The following is a 23,009-nucleotide window of genomic DNA, read 5'->3' on the forward strand; positions in this document are numbered from 1 at the left end:
ACCCTACAAATTTGGGCCACATGTACCTGCCCGCACAGTTGCACACCCACCATGCCTCCTTGCGACCTGCAATCTTAGTATAATGCTTTACCACTTGAGTTAAGGTTAGCGTAGAGAGAGCTGCAAGGCTTGTGTTAGGAGGGAGAAATAGCATAAGTGAAATTGTAATACAAACGGTCCAACGAAACACTGAAACACTATGTATTGAAAAGAAAAACAGTTTATTTAAAGACGATTAGCCCTAAAAAATTATTGAACCACATAAGTGATATCCTATTGTATATAACCACAGTAAAGAAACCACAACACTGTGCTTTAAGGTACACAGACCAAAACATATGACCTTATTAAGAACACCTAACATTAGTTCTTTTGAAGTCAAAACTACAACTTACATTAAAATTACTTTGAGTAATACAAGGGTAGTAGACCTTATCGATTGCACTGTGACGCTGAGTAAGATATCACGTACTATCATGAACTTGAATTGAATTGATATTTTATTTGTATCGCACTCATACACAAGTGTTTCAGAGCGCGACGAGGCAGGGGAGAGGAACAAGGGAGAACAAAAAAAACAATCTTACTAGGCCCAGTGACTTTGAGAACGTGCAAGTGCAGGGGAGAGGGAAGGGGGAAAGTGCAGGGGGACGCGGGGAAAAGTCGAAAGTGCTAATCAAGGGAAAGTAACAACAAAAAAGTGGTAGTGCACCCAGCAAGTGGCAAGTGCTAGGTTTAAGGTGCAGACAGGGGGTGCCTGATAAGTGCACAAAAAAGGGGGACTGTATGGTTACAGGTACAGACCCAAGTGCAAGGGTTGCCAGGAGGCAGTGCAGGTGTGTGGCAGGGTGAGCAAGTACCTGGGCCCAAAATCAGATGGTAACCAGGTGCTCGATGCAGAAGCAGAACAGATCTACAGGGGAGAAGAGAAGCGAAGGCAGAAGCAAAGAGGGGGGTCTTGAGGTGCTTACAGAACCAGGGATGGTTCTCCTCAAGTTTGAGAGTGGCAGGGAGGCTGTTCCAGAGGGAGTCCTCCACCAAAGACAGAGATGTACCCCCAGCTCGTTTTTTTGAGAAACGACTGACCCTGAGGGAGTTGGATGTGGAGGAGCAAGGAGCGAGAGAGGGAAGGTGTTTACGGATGGAAAGTTGAAGGTATTTAGGACCCAGGCCCCAAAAAGCCTTGTGGACAATGCAAAGGGTCTTGAATTTAATCCTTGCAGCCACTGGGAACCAATGAAGAGATTTCAGGACTGGAGAGATACGATCCCAGGGCTTGAGGCCAAGGACAAGTCTTGCAGTCTTGTTCTGGATGAGTTGCAAAGGGCAGACAGTAGAAGCAGGTAGATTTAGAAAGAGGCTGTTGCAGTAATCCAACCTAGAGAGAACCAGGGCTAGAGAGAGAGTGAGCCTCTGGGGGAAGGAGAGGAAAGGCAGAACACCTCTGAGGAGGTGCAGTTGGAAGTTTGACTTTATATCGACATCAGAGATGTGGGCAGAAAACGAAAGCGTGGAGTCGAAGATGGCCCAGAGGTCCTTAGCCTCGCAGGTGTGGGTAAGGGAGGGTCGAGGAAGGCCGGCCAGAGGGTGACAGGAAAGGAGGGTGTGCTAATGAGGAGGATGACTTGACGATATATTTCTCTGATCTAGTGAAACTCAGATACTAAGCACAGTATAAACCAATTACTCTGATGCAGGATAACACAATTATTATAGGGGAGTTGGACCTTGGGGTGTAATATTCAATTGCAGTTTATTTTTAGTTCAAATGTTATTGTGAGTGCATTTTAAAGAGAGTCAGAAATCATTTGAATATAGAAGTCAACCTTTCAACAAGTTCTGATTTTGGTGGACAAGGCTCGTTTGCAATTTTTTGTGGCATTGCATGTATCCTGGGAACAAAATCAGCATCCAGTCCATGAGTATGCATGGCCAACACAGTCAATTCAGATCTATGACAAATTCAAAATCCATTTCCTCGTATATTGGCTTGGCCACCCATTGTTTGCCTTGTTTTGTAAACGCGGTGACGTAACGAAGCATCCTGAATGTTCCTGAAGTTTTCGCTTGATCCCTACCTATGTTCTCATTATGGGCAAGTAAAGCAAGTCTTATTCTGGCCTCCATGCTGTCTATGCCGAAATGCAACCTTTTGGGCCTGTACTTTAGGCACATATTATGGAACACCCCCAAAACTCCAGTGTGACAGAATTCTGTGAGTCCCTTCAGGTCTCTTGAATGCATTTTATCATACACAATCTTTTCAAGTGCTTTGTGTGGAGGTGAACATGGCACTAACGACTTTTTCTTTCTTTCTTCCTCCCTCGACAAAGGTCAATGTGCACATTCATGGAAATGTTGGTTTTCTGTCCATGAGTGTACGTTGGAACAATGGTGCATCAATGAAAGCCATTTCTCAAGTAGAATTTCTAAAGATCCATCACAAGTTTTGGAGTTCCACCAAAGATGGTTGCTGATAGACTGACACCACTTTAAAAGGTTTTCCGAACCCTTCTTTTTACCAGCAGCTGTAATTTCTTTATTGATTGATTTGGCAACGTGCCATACATCAAATGTATGCCGAATGTGTGGAAACTGCTCTTGCATGGCCTTGGCTATTGAAACGTGACTGTCAGTGGCTATCAAGTCTATTTGCATTCCTCTGGATTCCAGTTGTTTGATGTATTTAATGAAACTATGTTTCTCCATGGCTACAGATGATGTACATTCAGACACCTGCACCACCACCGAACTCACAATTGTTTTACTTTCCATGTCTTCAAAGTGTAAAGTGCAGTACACTAGTGTAAAGCTAGCTAGAAACATTTGCCAGAGAATATACTGTCCATTGACATCAGTTCGACATTCTAAGCATGACTAATAGCAGGGAATAAGAATTCCCTTTGGAATTTGTAGCATTGGGTTTTAGTAAGGAACTCAAGACCCACAAACTGACAAAAATTGGAAATCTTGTTGAAAGTCGATCCACTGAACAGTAATGCTGCTGAACAAAGTAGATTTCCAGCTGGCATTTTGCAGAGCATCAGTTGAGCAAACCATGAAAATGTATTATGGAGGTGGAAAAAGGTTTCATGGATTTTCATGTTGGTGCCTTATAATGCACGAGACACATTCACCAATTGCTCACTGCATATGTTGCCTCTTGATGCATGATCACATTTCAGCATTGGTACAATCTCTAGCAGGCAGCTGTCGAACACAATGTATTTTTGCTCCTTTAATAGCCAATCGTCCGGCTGTACTGTGTTTTGTGAGTCGAGGGTGGAGAACAAATCCCCAAAACTTGGCAAACTGAAGTCGAGATCTTGAGCAACTTCATCAGTCAATTGCATTGAAGCATCAACCTCTGTCACTTCAGGCTGTGATAATTCAGCATGAATTGAAGAAACAGGTAAAATTGAATGTTTTTGGTGTTGAACATTTTTACCGGGTGTAGATTGTGTGGAAGGGTCGAGGAGCAGTTGCAATGCATCATCGTCTTCATTTTCAACTGTTTGAGCTTGCACAAAGTAGCAATGGTCCAGGGTAACTTTGTACAGTTCGCATGTGAGATTCCATTCATTTTCCAGCCACTGGACAAAAGCATCACTAGAATTTTGACTGTGTCACGCAGCGCCTCAGATGGTAGTTGCTCCTTTGTGAAATCCGTTTGGCAAGCAACATCTTTGGTTTCTTTCAATGTCTGCGTCTTCCATTTCCTTCTGGGCTTCAAACAGAATTAATAGAAAAAGATGCTCAATGTATTGCACACATACAGAAAATATGATGTTGCCACTAAAAACATATAATGACTAAAACGTCTACCTAAAAACTTGTCCAAAACAAACTGGTACGCTCTCTACCCTTGTTTTCTTCATTTGCTTCGAAACAGTGGCCTTCTCTTTGTAGATGATGACTTTGAGCTGTGAAAAAGCATTTGTATATATTTTAAATACAGTAGCTTTCATTTCAACACAAACAGACATATGTACATATCTACAAATAGAAACAACTAGATGGACTTGAAAAGATAGCAACATTATTAAAATGTATTCATAATGCAATTTGATGCCCAATTTCACTTCATTTATGAATACCTCGGTTCCATGCAACTCTTCAAAGTCCACATCTGGAGTACATTCCTTGAATAGAATAATAATTAAAAAAATCAAATGTCAACTGAAGTGCTCATTAAAATTTGTCATCAGACAGAGCACCTCCAAACTAAGTATTTTACGTAGATTGCGAACCATATACTGTTAGGTTTGTTTTAGCAACACAAATAGAACATTAATATGGACAGAACCTCGAAAACAGTGTATGTGACTTGGTCATAAGATTCAGTTCATATTTCACCTGATAACCATCCGAGATGACACATGGACTTGATTTGAGATCACCCTGTAAAACATAGTTATTACAATGTTGCCCTGAAAAGTATTTTGCTTTGTAATGTGTCCTTGGTGACTGTCCTGCATTAGGGAGGAAGTGCAATGTTAGATCCAAAATCAGAAAAGTTTGAAACAGTGCACAGTTACATGCATTTTAGTCTCAAAGTATATCCATTGTAGGATGTACTCTGATTCTTGCAAGTGAACTGTAAATACAAATACCTCAAACTCTGGAGGAAGTGACTGTAGTCGAAGTTCCAGTATCCCACTAGAAACCAGCACTTGTTTAAATATTAAAAAGCAAAATGAATGCGATGCAGACAAAGGTACAAACTAAACTGGAAAACTGAGATGCAGACAATGGTACACACGTACAGTCCCCCATACATGCCACTTAGTATCAATAGCCAGTACTACACATAATACATTTCGATATGTTTATACTCAAAGCATAACATATGCAAGTACTTCAATCGCATACAATGAGTAGTATGATATAATTACTTGGTAGGTGAGTGAGGTTGATTTTGACCCCCGGAAAAGTAATTGATGCAGAATCTTACTCCTTCATTTTCAGCACATTGTCCGAAAATAGTACAATGGAAAAGGTAAATTAGTACTTGAAATGTGGCCTCATGCGATGCTATAACATTCCACTTTGTACAGGTCGGTAGTGCTCAACATTGGGATACTGGGCGTGACAGTGGTTTTGTCACTGTCGAGGGTCTGTGCTTTCATCAATGTGCTCTACGTAAAGAAGGGTATGTAAACCAATACTAATTGGAGCACATCCGCCGGCAGGCGGACGCCGGCCCTCTCGTGGGAAGGACCACGAGAGGTAAGGCCCTGCTTGCCCCTGTTCGCCACAGGGCGCAAAGGGCACAATACATCCTAACCTGTCCTGCAAACGCTCCCGGGACTCCACTACAGCAACAGAACTCTTTGCGACTACAGCAAAGTTCTGTCAACCACACATGTGCTCATGAGTACTCGCCGCATGAACTACCGCCCTTGAACTCGCCTAACTGCAAAGCATTATATTGTATGCTCACGGGTATCATACACAGCGGATGCCACTCTCACCGCTGCATGTCCGGTCACGTACCCACATGTTACTCTTTCCCATATGCAGCTAGCGGAATCCACGCCCAACCCACTGCTATATCCCATTACTAAGTTAAACCATCTCTCACGCATCCCTGTGACCTATACCATATCCCTAACATTCTGCCTAGAACAGATGGTTACCAAATCTGCATCTATTAGTAAAATTTGTTTGCCACCGCATAACCCTACTCACTAGTAATGACACCGTGAAATGTTCTGTTATATTTTGTGCTTGTCCACATACTAACATAAAGCTATAACGTACGACTGCCAGTTGTGCATGTAATGCTATTCTCTGTTTGCCAGTTTGCCATTGTACTTTATTATTAATACTTATGTAATTCCCCTGTTGCCTACTATGTTAGACTGCTATTTCTGTACTTAGCCATTACTCTGTTACCACGTAATCCGATTTTGAGCTAAGCCCACCTCCTGCCATCTCCCATTCAAATAGCGTGCCCATATCTATTCGCCTTCCTTGAGTTTACATCAGATAACACATCATCACTCTATCATGCTCACCAGCTCACTCTACCCTTAGCCTCACCTGCCCAATGGTAAGAACCCACTATATTACCTGCACATCTCCTACACCAATTACGGCCAAACACCACCATCTCATGCTTCCTTGCTCAGACCTGATTCCACCAACTCCATTCCTGCTGGCCCTGAGGATAAATGAGAGTTTCAATACACACCCCAAATCCCCAAATAACACCCAGCCCGAGCCCACATCTACAGCTCTAATCCCCTCACTCAAGCCACCCACACACTTAAGAAACTTAAGACTTGGAGCTTGCACATCCAAAGAGCCTACTACCAATCACAAATACACTGCTAAAACTTACAACACTCCAGTGCACACAAACGCACACAGCGCAAAGATCCAGGAAAACTCCACTATACACCCCGTTAACATCTCCAAACCTAAACACAGCACAAACAGCACAAACAGTAATACGCAAATCCAACTTGCTCTCATTAATGTGAGATCAATGCAAGCCCATGCCACAGAAATACACAATCTAATCTCCGACCTGGAGTTAGACGCGTTAGCAATTACAGAAACATCGCTACGGAAGCCTCTGGACCAGCCATATGCCAGTCCCTACCCCCGTGGTACATCATCCCCCACCAGGATAGACCCACACATAAAGGTGGAGGGGTTGCCCTTATAGTCAAAGAAACACTTAAGGCTAGACAGATTAAATCTGCCAAGTTCAGACAACTTTGACGCCTAATCTGTGAACATCTCCTTCTCACCCAACGACACCATGACAATGCACCTCATATACCACCCTCGAGGCCCTCTTCTAGACTTCCAAGCCAACCTCCTACAACTCATAGGCAATGACCTCAAACCGAACATTAGAGCCATACTCTTAGGAGATCTCAATCTCGGCTACAAGGATGCAAAGGACAAACAGAGTAAAGCCTTTGCTAAAGCTCTCCTAGACCTAGAATTCATTCAAAAAGTTGACTACGCCACCCATACCAAAGGACGCATACTAGATTGGCTAGCTGACCACAACTGTGGTGTAGACATCAGCTCTATTACACCACAACCTTGGACAGACCACCATCTCATCCATTTCTATATCCCTACAAGTGCCACAACCCCACAAAACTTTCCCACGCCAGCTGCCCTTGCTAGATCAAAAAAATTGCTCACGAAAGAATCCTCCCCCTCCTAAAAATCTCAGCTCTAGCCTCACCACTTTCTAACAACCCCACAGAATTGGTTGAGTTGTACAACACTACCATCAAAGAGGTGATTGACACAATTCACAGCAATTCCTGGTACAACCAAGAGCTACTTGACCTTAAAGTACTCAAAAGACACACCCTCAACAATTGGCAATCCTGCCCATCCACCTCCACTCATGACTCCTACCTGGCTATCGTTAAACAGTATAAAACTGCCATTGCCACAGCCAAAGCGGCATCTTACAATACCAGAATAGACAATGCCAATGCCAAATCCCATTCAAAAGAATTATTCACCATCTTCAATGAGCTTGTCACTCCTCCCACGTCCAAACATCAAACTGTTAAGGATGAGAAATGGTGTAATAACATCCAGGAGGCCATGCTGGATAAAATCGAGTTACTCAAAAACAAAATCACAACTAACTACTCCAACTTACCTCAGATCACCCGCACAATAAATGCTGCACCTAACTCTAAGCCCACCATCCCTCCTGAGAGCGAATCACATCCGCCATTTACCTTTAGAAATGTAAGCATTCCTGAAGTCTTACTTATAATGAAGAACATCAAACTGTCACTATGTAAAGGTGACGTATGCCCAGAAAACATAATCAAAGACTGTTCTGAAGCACTATCACCCTTCATTACAACTTTTATTAATGCCTCATTTGCCTCTGGCACAGTACCCTCTTCCCTCAAGGAAGCATGGGTTTGGCCACTACTAAAAAAAGCCTACTCTAGACCCTGACTCTCCAAATAACTACAGGCCCATTACAACAGTGCCTTTTCTCCTGAAAATCTTGGACAAGGCTGCATATCTCCAGATACAAGCCTACCTAGAACTACACAACATCCTAGGAAAGAGACAATCTGGCTTTCGTCCATGGCATGGCACTGAATCAGCCTTGCTTGATCTAAAAAACCAACTCCTAAGCAATATGGACAAGGGTAAATCAGTTATCTTCCTACTTCTTGACCTGTCAGCAGCGTTAGACCTGGTTGACCACAACGTCCTCATGACACACCGCACAGACACAGCTCACTTCTCTGCTGAGGCCACCACTTGGATTACATCCTTCCTGGAGGGCAGAGCCATGAGGGTGTTTTCTAACCAAGCATCAGCCACCCCATACCCGATCAGCTGCGGAGTACCACAAGGCTCCTGCACCTCCCCCACGCTCTACAATGTATTTACCCTACCACTTTTCAACGACTTAGAACAATTCGGCATAACTTTCACCAATTATGGTGATGATACACAAATTCTTATCCCACTATCTGGTGACTACGAACAAGACCTCAAAACCCTACAAGACACATATGCCATCATCTAGGCCTGGATGGCAGCCAATGGCCTCTGTCTAAATGGGGACAAAACAGAGATACTACTGGTTGGTTGTTGGGTGTCCTGACCCACGTTTAAGCTACCCTGCTACAACATTTGGTGCTGTGGGCTTAGAAAATTCAAGATGGCGGAAAACCCACATGTGCGCTGAAATCCAGGAAAGCTGCGCAGTTTGTGCGCCCACCAAAATGGTTGCCTCACTTGCCACCCACCAGTGCGAGAATGAAAGGCCGGGTTGCCATGAGGGAAATGGGTTGCCAAAGGAAAAACAGTAGCGCCGGTTAGCTTCAAAGCGCTTTAAAACCACCATTGGACTACCCGCACAGTAGTCTGAAACCATTGGGAATGGCAATGCTGATTGCCAAATGCAACCTAGAAGTGTGGGGAATTCATTTCTTAAATCCCAAAAATGAGTGCAGTACCAGTACTCACCACTATCCAAAAGCCGGCGTTTTAAAACCACTCTGTGTGTTTTTCTGAAGGCAAGCAAAATGCCTATTTCAAACCTTGCAACATGTGCAAAATATTCACTGAACACCAGCAGACATTTGGCAGAATGGAGTTTTGTGTGCCTACAAAATCTGGGAAATGAAGAGCCCAAAAACAATGCTTATAACAAAAATGCTATGGAGTCAGCAGCTTAAGCCTAACTGCAACTGGATTTAAAACCACCAAAATCGAAAATGTTAAATTAAATGAGTGACCTATGTTTGGTGTCACATGCCTTTGTAACTGTTGAAATGTCATAGTTTTGCACTTAGAATCAGCATTCTAGCTGCATGTGTAAAATTACAAGTTATTTTAAAAGCAACAAAAAGTTAGCTGAAGGTCTGGCTTAAGGAACTTGATTTTGCCTAGCAACGGATCCCATCAGCAGTGAAACTTGAGTCACCACTGTGTTCCCAGGCCAACCTTCCTTTTGCTGCCCAGGCTAAGGATATGCCATCTATCTGATAATTGAATTATCTGTGCTCTGCAAGAGGGTGAACAAAGCCCTCTTCACTCAGGCAAAGGTTTTTATTACCGCAGTCGTAAATTGTAGCTTCCTCTTGGCAGGAGCTGGGAGGAGTACTGCCTGTGAGAGCAAGCTGGCTTGGCAGAACTGGAAAGAACCAGAAATTCAACCTTGTGCTGAGGGTAAACCACACCCCTTTGGAGCCAGAACATAACTTTAAAAAGATGAATAACTCATAGAGCGGACATGTGAAAATTTTATAAATGATACCATAATTCTTGTGATTTTTCTGCCCACAGTTTAAGACGTGGTAGGAACCGGTGGTATGTTCAGGGGGGTTTTAGCGGAAAAGTGGATATTACTCTAAATGTGTGCATGTTAAAAATCTGAAACTTCATCAGTTAATGTCCCTACCCCCTGCACACATGTATGTAAAGTTGGGTCCATGTCGGAAATTGGAAAAGCAGTTAAAAAGTCAATTATGTACACTCTTTGAATGCAAGCTCCGAGAATGAGCAGATTTGGACATAGACATGGCTAAATTCAGCCACACCATGTATATGTAATTTTAAACAAATGTGTACCTGTGCAAATATGTTTTTAGGTCAGATATAGATTGTGTGTAAAGTTGACAGGGGTGGGTTCTCTGTATCATAAACAGACCTCATCCTGATGACACTTCATTTCATTCCCCCCAATCAAGTAAGAAATGGAAGTTTGACCAATTAGAAGCTGAGAGAGAGGTAGGGTCAGTGATGCTAGAACACACCCACATTCTAAACACATAAAAGCAGACAGACAGGACAGATAGGAGAGTCATTTTTCATCTGCCGCTGAAAGCTCTGCCGGAAAAATCCATACTTACCTCCATCAAACTCCAGAAAGCCAAACTAGAGACTTCAATCTATCCAGAGCAGAGAGACCCAAAGAACCGGTGCCTAGCAGAGACCAGACCCCTGTGAGCAGTTCCAGAGGCCAGGCGCTGTGAGCAGAACCCGGAAAGACCTGACCAGACTGAAGTCCGTGACCAAGTCGCTTTCCTGTTCAAAATCTCTTGTGAGTACTTAGCAAAACTCAGAACACATCTCTTAGTTTAAATTCATCTAATTCAATCTATTTAACCTAAATAGAACTGCCTCCTAGCTGTCACCTGTCATTCTAGCTGCAAAAATTTGTCACTTGTCATTTTGAAAAAGTGTGCGTTTAAAATTTACAAAACCAAAAACGACCTTTACTAAATTACTCATATCTCCGCAACCGTTTGGGCTAGAGACTTGCAATAACTTTCATTTGGAAGCTGAGATCCCAGGCTTTTCTAGGACCCCAAAACGGTAGAGATAGTCCTTGCGGTTCCTTTGTAATAGCGCTCGGCGCATCCGCGAATTTTACCGCGATTTGCAATTTCTTCACATGTAAAAACTGCTGCTGTTTGCTTTCCATTGGCCAGAAATTCGTTTAATCTGCTAACTATCCCTGCATCATTGCTAGTGTGAGCCTGGACTAATATTAACTAGATACCACTCACCCTGAACCTCTATAAGGGAATTAAAAGCAAATTTAGCATATTTCTCATTCATTGCCAGCACATATCCAAGCATTGCCTGTGTTTTCAAAACTCCTATCTGTTTTCTGTAAGCTTGCTGGGATTGAACTGAATTACAGTTGATTGCATTTCTGAGGACTGTGTGTTTTCCTTCCATTTCCTTGCATTGCATAAAGAGGGGGGGAGGGAATAGCCCGAGAAAAGTGATTACATTGTCTGGTTGAATCATATTGCGTATTTTCTGTACTGCATTCATTGAATATTGCATCCACCTGAGCTACATAAAGCATCCTCTACCACATTATACTTTTGTTCCTATTTACCAGTGTGCTACCTTATCCATTTCAGGTCAACTCATTAGTCATTATAAAGAAGTGTGCTAGTGCCAGATTCTCCGTTGTTAATATTTACCATATCAGATTAAGTGTGATATTCAATTATTAATTTATTATAAAGTGTGATATATATATTTTAATTTATCAAATAAACCTTTTAAACTTGCAAAACAGAACTACTTCTTGGCTCAGTGGGGTCAGGGGGATTCCAAGAGAGGGGTGTTATACAAGGGTAGTCATCCAGGACGCATGAACTGGACCTAAAGATATATCAATAAGGGTTTTCATTCAGTATTCTAGACTAGGCGTTAACTTGGCTGTAGTGCTGAATTGAATCCTCTTACAAAGTGGGGGCTCGTATCCGGGATTCTGGGTTAGAATACCACTTGTGCAGCTTAATACAGTGTGCTAACTGACGGGATACATACATCCAGTCGGATCACCACGCTGCATTACGCTGTGAAGCATTCCTCAAAAGGGACACTCCAAGAAAAGTTCTGTTCTGCAAAACTAAAATACTAACTTCTGTAAGTCAGGACAGAGACCAATCTCTAGAATGACGACCTTGGTAGATATGAAAATAGCCAGAGAGCACTTCTTACATAAGTTATTTGTGAGAGGTGAGTGGACTCACCAGGACCAAACAGTCTGGTTGCAGGCCATCATGCAACAGGTCACGGAAACAGGGTCAGATATATATAGAGATCAGGGTCCATTACACGTGGCCCTGAGTGAACTATATATGGCTCCTAAGGCCAAAGATGAGCACGACAAGATTGTTAGGATAGCGGCATATTTATATTTATACATGGGAGCCATACAGAATAAATGTGCTGAAGGCCATGATCTGGCAAAAAGGCAACAGATGGCGTTAGAGAAGGCCCAATCTGATCTGGACTCTTCTGAGCAAAGGCTGCACAGAAGCCAGGAGTCAGAAAATGAGACCAGACAGTACATCACTAAAATAAAGGAGGATATGGATGTGCTGCAAAAGGAAAAGTCAGAACAGGATACCAGATTTCTGGCCTTGCAGAAGGAACACCAAGAAGGTTTGGACTCCCTACTGCAAAGCCAGAAAAAGCTGGAGCAACAGATCAATTTCAACCGGGCATGCACAGAGCAGGTAGCCACCCTGCAAATCCAACTAGACAGAGAGAAAGAGGAGAGCAATAAACTGATCCTGAAAGACCTGGATACCCAGGCAGAGTTTGATCAGGAGCGCCAGAAAGCTGGTGCCTTCCAAAGGCAAAGGGACGACCTGGCGGCACAAATGCAGGCTCTTAGTCAGGAAAGAGACGCCTTAGGCCAGGAAGTCTGCCATTTAAAAAGAAAAATGGAAGAAAATCACCTGGCCCACCAGGGACTGGGTGATCTCCAAAAAGAACACCAGAACTTGTTAGAGCACACCAGGAGGGTGGAGGATGCTCTAGCAAGAAAGGAGCAGGCCAATAGGGACACAGCTCAGGAGGTAACCCTCCTGCAGCAAAGACTGGCCCAGTTCTCCAGGACCAACCAGGAAGCACAGAGGGAAAATGAGGCCCTCTGTCAACACAATGATAGGCTCCAGCAACAGGTAGCGATGCAGGAGAAACTGATAGAGTCGAGTAAGGCCTTAACAGAGGAACTGAAAGCACAAATGCAGGCTCTTGCATTGCAACAGGGAGCAGGGGCGGATAGAGATGAGGTCCGCTGGGAAAGAGAGACTCCTGACCATAACCGCAGGAGCCCTAACACCAGGGGCCTTCATCTTCCCCAGTCCCTGGACTCTACCACCCCCGTGTCCCCTGGCGCACATGAGCACAGGGCCACAGGGATGGCAGATTACTATCCAGCTAAGAGTATGGGGCTCATAGGCCAGTACCATCCAGGAATGGAGGGGTGGGCATCCGGGTATGGGCACCCAAGTACAATACAGTTCAGTGGGGAACCCCAGGAGAGTAGGCCCATTAAGGGCATCCTGAAAACCTCTGCCCAGTTAGGTCAGTGGAGGGGGTACCCATCAAATCCTGACAGCAAGGAGGAATCTGAAGACTCCTCTGAACTGCGCAGGACACAGGAGACCAGGTCCCCACATTCTGCCAGCCATTCCCAGGCTCGCAGAATCCGGGAAAACCTGGAAGAACAGACGGGAACCTCTGGGAGCAGTGCCTCTGAGTCCGACGAAGAATGGACAAGGGTTACCCGAACCAAAAAGGCCAATAAGGCAAAAAGGGCCTTGCTCAAGGACCCCTTAAAGCAGATTAAGGCGATCAGGAGCGTCATCACGCCTTACCATAAGAACGCTAAGTATTCTGTTTGGGAGCACTTAGAGTTGTTTGAACAAATGATGGAGACTTTCCATTTGAAGGACAGCCAAAGCTGCATTCAATATGTAAAGTGGACCTTCTCCCCGGAATACTCCAGTTTCTTTGCAGGGCTGGAGGACCAAAATCATTTAAGATGGTCCACCTATAAGGCGGCCATCTTGAAACATTTTTCTGTTCACAGAAATCCTCAAGAGGCTCGCAAGGCAGCCTACAATTTACAATGTGGGGAGGATCAAGCCCCACAAGAATTTGTGCAGGAGTTAAAGCGTGCTTTTGCACAGACCACAAGAAGGGTGCGCACAGATAGTAGAGAGTTTGTCAATACATTTTTCCATGCCTTGCCCAAATATATAATGACCCAGCTCGTGAGAGATTTTCATGAGAAAAGATCTTTAGACTGGGTCATTGAACAGGCTACCCGGATCTATGAGGTGCAGAAGCCCATAGAAAATAAAAGCAATGCCCAGAAAAACCCCAAAGCCAACAGCACCCCTGCTGCTGCCAAGGTGGCAGAGGTAAAGGTCACCCCCGTTTTGGATTTGGAGATGGGGGGGCCTAAAAACCTACCTGCACCTAATAATGCTAGGCCCAGAAGGTCCTCGGGCCAGTCGCAGACAGGGAGCCAGGGAGGCAGCCCCACAAATGGGGTCCCTCGCTCTCCTGACTATGTAAGTCCTCGCTACAAAGGTAATCGACCCATCCTGGGTTATGTGTGGACTCCTCCAGCCCAAGGGGGGGGATCCAGACAAGCACCTAACCCAGGGAACTTCCCTCCAAACTTCCCACAGGAGGGCAGAAATTTACCAAACCCTGGGCAGAACTTTTTCCCCAGATATCCACCCGACTTCCAACCCCAAAATCATCCATCCTTCTTTCCTCAATTCCCTGAGCCCAGACCACTGAATCCGGGAGAGGGGAGGCCAAGGGTGGAGGGGTACCAAAATCTTCCCAACCAGGGGTACTACCAGAGGAGGGACAGCTACCCTTCCCGGGATCAGCCCAGGGGAGAAAACAGGGCCCCGTATCAGCCTGAGCGGGTTTCCCAGTTAGAGCGCCAGGTTCAAAACATGGCGCGGGATATGGGTCATATACTGAGGGCACAGCAGAACCCTCAGATCAGCATGCCGGCGCAGAACGCACCCAACTCTGGACCTGGTGCTCCAGAACAATGACGGGGGCAGCACCCCGATAACTCACCGGTTCCCAGGGAGGAGGCACAAAGGGAAGGGGGGTGTAAAGCCTTGGAGGAAGCTTCCTTCCTCACTTGTAAACAGCCCCTGGAAACCCAGGAACCGGAAACAAAATCTCTTGCCCCTGAAAGTCTGCCTCCTAAGGAGCAGAGGGGGGGTAGGAGAAACAAAAGACCCAAACAGACTCAGTTTGAGGAGGAGGTACAGATCTTCCAATTTGAGGGAGAGGGATCCTCAGAGGATCCTGGGAAAAGGATCTTCTCCTTCAGAGAGGGGGGAACTCCTCCCAAAGAAAAATGGGTCCCTAGGGATGCAAATCCAGACTGGGGAGATGTGGAGACTGAGCTACCGCCACCCACCATCTCATCCCAGAACCAACAGCAAGAAAATCCCCTGGTTCAAACCCATCCTGGCGACTGCCTCCAAAAAAGGGGGGGCGGCCCAGAAACGGAGCCAGGGGAACCCACAATGGCTCTGATCTCCAGTTGCAAATTTTTTCTTTCAGATTCCCAAGACTCTCCACAGAATTCTGCCCAAATCTCCTCGCTAGCGATGTCCAAAACCAGAAAATTAGCCCACCAGTTGTCCAAAAATGTACATTATCTGTGCCCCCTTGAGGAGAAGGAGGGAAGATATTATGCCCCGGTACAAGTACAGGGGCAGGGTACAATCTCAGCACTGGTGGACACTGGATCTCAAGCTACCCTTCTGTCCAGAAGGGCCTTTGACGAACTGAATGCAGGAAGGGGAGAGAATTACCAAATTCCTCTCACCTCTCTTCCTGGACAACTGCAGAACTTTGACGGGAAGGAAATTCCCGTCGAGGGGACGGCAGACTTGGACATTAAGATCGGGCGACACAAGTTGAAACACCCGGTCATAGTTGTGACCCCAGAGGGCACCCCTTGTTTACTAGGGAATGACCTCCTGAGAAGGTTGTCACCCCTAATAGATTGCGTAAACAAGGTCCTCTGGACCCAGACTAGCCGACCAATAAAATTAAAACAGAGTGCCAACCATGTTAGTTTAAACGGCACATGCCACATGGTTGAACAAAAATCTGACCAAGTAGAATTTCACTTCCAGAATAGCCAAATTCCAGACGTGACAGTAATAGCAGTAGGACAACAGACTGGTGATGGGGGGTCCTCTCTATTTCTGAAAATCAACCTTCCTTCCAGTCTAAAGTGGTACTCCACGCTGGAAGGAAACACTCTGAAATTCTATACCAATCCACAATCTGAAACTCCCACTCCTATAGTCCAGAAAGATGTGAAATCAGCTCAGAGCCTGGCTGATATTCAGCAAATTGGAGAGCAGTTGTTCATCCCTGTTCAGTTAAATGATGGGAAGGACTCTGTTCTCGCTCGAGTGTGTGTGAACAACGGTAAGAGCTTCATCAGCGAAGCCATGTTTCGCCAACTCCCAAAAGAACCAGCCATTCCCACCTTCAAACTGATAGACAAATGGGAAATGGACCTGGAAGTACCTAATTCCAAACATCTCCTGCCAAGCAGGTGTATGCTCAAAATCTCCATTGGCAACAAGAGCATAGTCCATAATTGTTGGGTCGTGCGAGACGTCCCTGCCGCCTTTTACTTAGGCAGTGACATTCTCAATCGCTTTGCCATTAGTTTGGACCTAATAAACTTCAAAGCTTGGTCCCGATTAACGGATAATCCCATGGGCTTTGATGATCCAGAAAAAGCATTTAGGTCCGCTCAATTGCTACCTTATGCAGTTGAAATTCAGGTTAAAGAGGAAGTCACCATCCCAGAAAGGACCCGACAATTCTCCCTGGAAGTGAAAGTTAAAAGGGGACAAGAGTTGAAAAACCCTGATGCTTACATACATCTAAATGCTTCTCTCCAACAGCAAGGGTTAGGGGTAAACCCGACTCCATTAGTCAACATAGAACATGACACCATTCTAATAGAGGTGGATAACAGCGACTTAAAGAGTATTACTCTAGCCGCAGGCACCATTATTGGACTGGCGGTTGATGACCGACATTTCTCCATTGATCTTGTAAATGAACTGTTAGGACCCATCCCCAAGGACTGTTTTGACAGTGACAGTGATGACAACGCAACACCAGACAGGATTTTTACCCGGCATGGGGGGAACTTCCTGGTGTACACTTCCTGCCCGTATGGTAAGGAAGATGTGACGTGTGACTTCAGGAGGGAGGAGGTGATTTTCCAGGTTCATGAAGGCTGCCTTTCCCACCTGAAGCCTCCGGTCCAAATCAGCACTCTGACCAGGGACTTCTCCACCCAGCTGGAGGAGGCCGCGGAGATAGCCAAACCAGAAGTCTTTCCAGGCTTCAGGCAGATGGTGGAAGAGAGAGTCAACCTAGCTGATGCCTGTGTGACTCTGGAACAAAAGCAAAAGTTGAAACAAGTTTTCTTGGATTTCCAAGATCTCTTTGCGGTAGACTCATATGACTGTGGTCGCACCGACATCCACACCACAACAATCCCCACGGACCCTGGCATGACTCCAGTGTTTGTGAAGCAATATCGCTTGCCTCTCGCATCAATGGAGTCCCTTACCGAAATAATTAAGAACCTTGAGTCCCGGGGAATAATCCGTCCCGTCCACAGCACTTTCAATAATCCGGTGCTGGGAATATTGAAGCCAAACGGCCAGTGGAGACTCTGTGCCGACCTCAGGGAGCTCAACAAACGGGTCCATACTTCCCGATGGCCTCTGCCCTACATTGACCAAGGGCTGGCCCAGATCCAGGGGTCACAGGTATTCACTGCAATAGACCTGACCAATGGATACTGGACTGTGCCTGTCAGTAAGGAGGACCAATACAAGCTGGCTTTTACCTTTGGGGGCCAGCAGTACACCTGGACCCGGACTCCCTTCGGATACCTCAACTCCGGCAATGAATTCAACATTTTTCTACACAAGGCCATGCCTGACTTGGGTGCAAGGGGTAACTTGGCTTATGTAGATGATGTCCTCATCAAAAGTTCATCTGTGGAGGAACACATAGCAGAGATCCGTTATGTTCTGACACAGTTGAGGGCCGCCGGAGCAAAACTTTCCTTTCAGAAAGCACAGTGGTGTAGAACCCGTGTTAATTTCTTGGGGCATGAGATTACTCCTCAGGGCCTCTGTCCCCAGGAAAAGAAAGTGGAAGCACTTCAGAAACTGAAAGACCCCACAACTCTGCGGGAACTAAGGAGCCTCCTTGGACTGACTAATTACAGCAGAAAGTTCATTGAGGGCTACGCAGAGATCACCAGACCCCTGATTCATCTCCTGAAGGGGGGGGTCAAGTGGGAATGGGGTCCAGAACAAGCCGAGGCAGTAAAACAACTCAAAAGAAGCCTCTCACAAGTGCCTTGCCTAGCTTACCCTGTCAGAAACAAGGAGTTCTTCCTGGAGACGGGGTTCTCTAATACGTGCTTGACGGCAGTATTATACCAAAAGCATGACAAGGTCAATAAAGTAATCTCCTATGCGAGCAAAACTTTATCCTCTGTGGAGGAAAAATTCAACGATTGTGAGAAGGCACTCCTGGCAACGGTGTGGGCATTGAAGAATTACCGCCCGTTTATCCAGGGGGAACACATCATAGTGGAGACTCCACACCAGCCTCTGCAATATCTCCAAAGTGACAGAATCCGGGCCGGAAATGTGAGTAATTCCCGAATTACTTCCTGGATTCTGTCAATGCAAGGCTTTCCTGTGGAGGTCAGATATGGCCAAAACAAGAAGAGTCCCCTCGCGCAAGGTCTGGCTGACTTGCATGATTGTGCCAGAGAAAACTGTCTCGAGGACGAAAGTCTAAAAATCAAGGACAACATGGAGGCATACCTTAATTCCCCCCACAAAGTCTTTGAAGAGGACAAGTGTGAGGGAATGCCCACTGTCTATGTGGATGGATGCTCTTACCATGTTGACAACGACGAGGAGAAAGAACTGGTGGCTGGCGTAGGGAATGCATGGGTGAATGAGTCCCCAGAACCCTCCGCTGGATACAAAATTGGTCCCCGAAGTAGTCAGGTGGCAGAATTGATGGCTGTGCATCATGCCATCCTCACTGCTGTCCAGCATCAACTCCACGAACTGGTCATAATCACAGATTCGGATTATGTACGGAACGGGTTCGTGGAGCACCTGGTTAATTGGAAAACCAGAGGCATGTTATGTGCTAACAACAAACCCTTGAAACATGGGAAGTTAATCCAAAACATTGATGATCTGGTCACCTCGAATGGGATGACCATCTATTGGAAGAAGATCAAGGGTCATTCCAAAGTAGAGGGACCAGACAAAACTGGAAATGACTTAGCTGATCAGCTGGCCAAAACCGGGGCCATCCAAGGGGATCTAATTGAGATTGAGTCCCTGTTGGGGGAAATCCAGGTCACTGCCATCACTAGGTCCCAGACAAATGCTCACAACGACCTTTCAATTGCACAATGGAGTAAGGAGACCCCTGATGCTGATTTGATTACCGCTCAGAAGGGGGATCCAATTATTGGTAAATTTTACCAGCACCTTGAGGACCCTGAGAACTTTCCCCTGACGGATACCGATTACATTGGGAAAGAGGACCTAAGAGTGTTGATGAAATGTCCAAAAATGTTCCGAATCCAAGACGGTTTGCTGGTAAGGAAATCCAAAGCTGGCCACGATCAGTGGGTGGTTCCTACCTCATTCCGAAGCCTGATGTTAAGTCACGCCCATGATGCGGCCACCGCCGGTCATAGGGGGTTTCACACAACATTGGAAATCTTAAGAGAGGTTGCATACTGGCCACACATGGGCCAGGACCTCAACCAATATTTGAAGGGTTGTCTTGTGTGTGCACAATTTCAGCCGACATCCCTCACACACCGCGCGCCTTTACAAAAGCGGGGGATGACACTGCCATGGTCAGATTTACAAATCGACTTTGTAGGCCCTGTGATTCGCTCGGCTAGGGGGAATAAGTACATGTTGACCGTGACATGCTTGTTTACCAAGTGGGTGGAATGTCTCCCAGCCCCAAATTGCAAGGCAGAAACTGCAGCTGCATTGATGATTAACCACATCTTTTCCCGTTTTGGTCTACCTCAAAGGATTGAGTCAGACAGAGGTAGCCACTTCACCAGTGAAGTAATGACAAAGATGTGGGAGATACTGGGGGTCAAGAGAAAGCTGCATATTGCTTATAGACCAGCTTCTTCTGGGGCAGTAGAGAGATATAACCGGACAATTGTGAGCATATTAAAGAAGTTTGTGGCAGATTCTGGGCCAAGTTGGGATATCCAATTACCTCTGGTCCTAATGGCCATCAGATCTACCCCTTCATCTGCAACCAAAATGTCACCATTTGAGTTGATGACTGGGCGCAAGATGGTGCTTCCTCAGCATTTGCTCTATAGGACCCAAGAGCAGACACTGATAAATGCCTCCACTACTCATGAGTATGTAGAGAATTTAAGGAAACACCTCCAACATGCTTTTGCTTATGCTCAGCGGAATCTAGAAAGATCAGCTGATAGCATGAAGACCCATTATGACCTGAAAACTTCCAGGAAGGAATATCAGGTGGGAGACCGGGTCTATCTATACAACTTCCAAAGGAACCAGGCCAAGCAGCGCAAATTTTTGCCTACATGGAAAGGACCCTTTGAGATCGTCGATAAGATCTCCCCTGTGGCCTACAAGATCCGCATCCCCAAAGGCGGTTCGGCAGAGGGGGAAGACAAGTGGGTCCACATAAACCAGTTGAAATGTTGCCATCCCAGGCACACTCTGCAACAACTGGAGGAATCCTCTGGAATCCTAGCAGGCACTGTCTCAGACTAATTCAGTTCCAATCATAAAACATACCACATCTAGTCTCTAAAATATTGTGATTTGCATGAAACTGTCTCTTAGTTATACTGTTTTTTTTTATCAAAGTAAGAATGTAATGTTTCGTCATGATGAAATGCATATGCTGTCCCACCATCTCAACAGTGGTGGAAAAACGTCTATGAGTAGGTATTGCCGCTCTTCCTTTGTCGTCCTAGGAGAAAGAAGACCTTGAGACTGGCCAAGGAGGATGATCCGGAGACCGGGAACGAAGATCCAATGGGCCCAGTGGACCGCCCAATACTCCCATCAGGACTGGCGAGGAGAACCGATCGATCAGTACCGGATGGAGAAGAAGATGCTGAACTGTGCCATCTACAGAAGAGGAAGAAGATTATGCGGACAGACCGGTGCATGGGTCAAAACCCTTGTGCACGCGACTCCCCATCGACTCAAATTCAAAGTGCAGTCGCGTGGGGGGGACTTGTTGGGTGTCCTGACCCACGTTTAAGCTACCCTGCTACAACATTTGGTGCTGTGGGCTTAGAAAATTCAAGATGGCGGAAAACCCACATGTGCGCTGAAATCCAGGAAAGCTGCGCAGTTTGTGCGCCCACCAAAATGGTTGCCTCACTTGCCACCCACCAGTGCGAGAATGAAAGGCCGGGTTGCCATGAGGGAAATGGGTTGCCAAAGGAAAAACAGTAGCGCCGGTTAGCTTCAAAGCGCTTTAAAACCACCATTGGACTACCCGCACAGTAGTCTGAAACCATTGGGAATGGCAATGCTGATTGCCAAATGCAACCTAGAAGTGTGGGGAATTCATTTCTTAAATCCCAAAAATGAGTGCAGTACCAGTACTCACCACTATCCAAAAGCCGGCGTTTTAAAACCACTCTGTGTGTTTTTCTGAAGGCAAGCAAAATGCCTATTTCAAACCTTGCAACATGTGCAAAATATTCACTGAACACCAGCAGACATTTGGCAGAATGGAGTTTTGTGTGCCTACAAAATCTGGGAAATGAAGAGCCCAAAAACAATGCTTATAACAAAAATGCTATGGAGTCAGCAGCTTAAGCCTAACTGCAACTGGATTTAAAACCACCAAAATCGAAAATGTTAAATTAAATGAGTGACCTATGTTTGGTGTCACATGCCTTTGTAACTGTTGAAATGTCATAGTTTTGCACTTAGAATCAGCATTCTAGCTGCATGTGTAAAATTACAAGTTATTTTAAAAGCAACAAAAAGTTAGCTGAAGGTCTGGCTTAAGGAACTTGATTTTGCCTAGCAACGGATCCCATCAGCAGTGAAACTTGAGTCACCACTGTGTTCCCAGGCCAACCTTCCTTTTGCTGCCCAGGCTAAGGATATGCCATCTATCTGATAATTGAATTATCTGTGCTCTGCAAGAGGGTGAACAAAGCCCTCTTCACTCAGGCAAAGGTTTTTATTACCGCAGTCGTAAATTGTAGCTTCCTCTTGGCAGGAGCTGGGAGGAGTACTGCCTGTGAGAGCAAGCTGGCTTGGCAGAACTGGAAAGAACCAGAAATTCAACCTTGTGCTGAGGGTAAACCACACCCCTTTGGAGCCAGAACATAACTTTAAAAAGATGAATAACTCATAGAGCGGACATGTGAAAATTTTATAAATGATACCATAATTCTTGTGATTTTTCTGCCCACAGTTTAAGACGTGGTAGGAACCGGTGGTATGTTCAGGGGGGTTTTAGCGGAAAAGTGGATATTACTCTAAATGTGTGCATGTTAAAAATCTGAAACTTCATCAGTTAATGTCCCTACCCCCTGCACACATGTATGTAAAGTTGGGTCCATGTCGGAAATTGGAAAAGCAGTTAAAAAGTCAATTATGTACACTCTTTGAATGCAAGCTCCGAGAATGAGCAGATTTGGACATAGACATGGCTAAATTCAGCCACACCATGTATATGTAATTTTAAACAAATGTGTACCTGTGCAAATATGTTTTTAGGTCAGATATAGATTGTGTGTAAAGTTGACAGGGGTGGGTTCTCTGTATCATAAACAGACCTCATCCTGATGACACTTCATTTCATTCCCCCCAATCAAGTAAGAAATGGAAGTTTGACCAATTAGAAGCTGAGAGAGAGGTAGGGTCAGTGATGCTAGAACACACCCACATTCTAAACACATAAAAGCAGACAGACAGGACAGATAGGAGAGTCATTTTTCATCTGCCGCTGAAAGCTCTGCCGGAAAAATCCATACTTACCTCCATCAAACTCCAGAAAGCCAAACTAGAGACTTCAATCTATCCAGAGCAGAGAGACCCAAAGAACCG

This window comes from Ambystoma mexicanum, chromosome 5p, assembly GCF_040938575.1.
Source record: "Ambystoma mexicanum isolate Mex_15411 chromosome 5p, UKY_AmexF1_1, whole genome shotgun sequence".
Classification (NCBI taxonomy): domain Eukaryota; kingdom Metazoa; phylum Chordata; class Amphibia; order Caudata; family Ambystomatidae; genus Ambystoma; species Ambystoma mexicanum.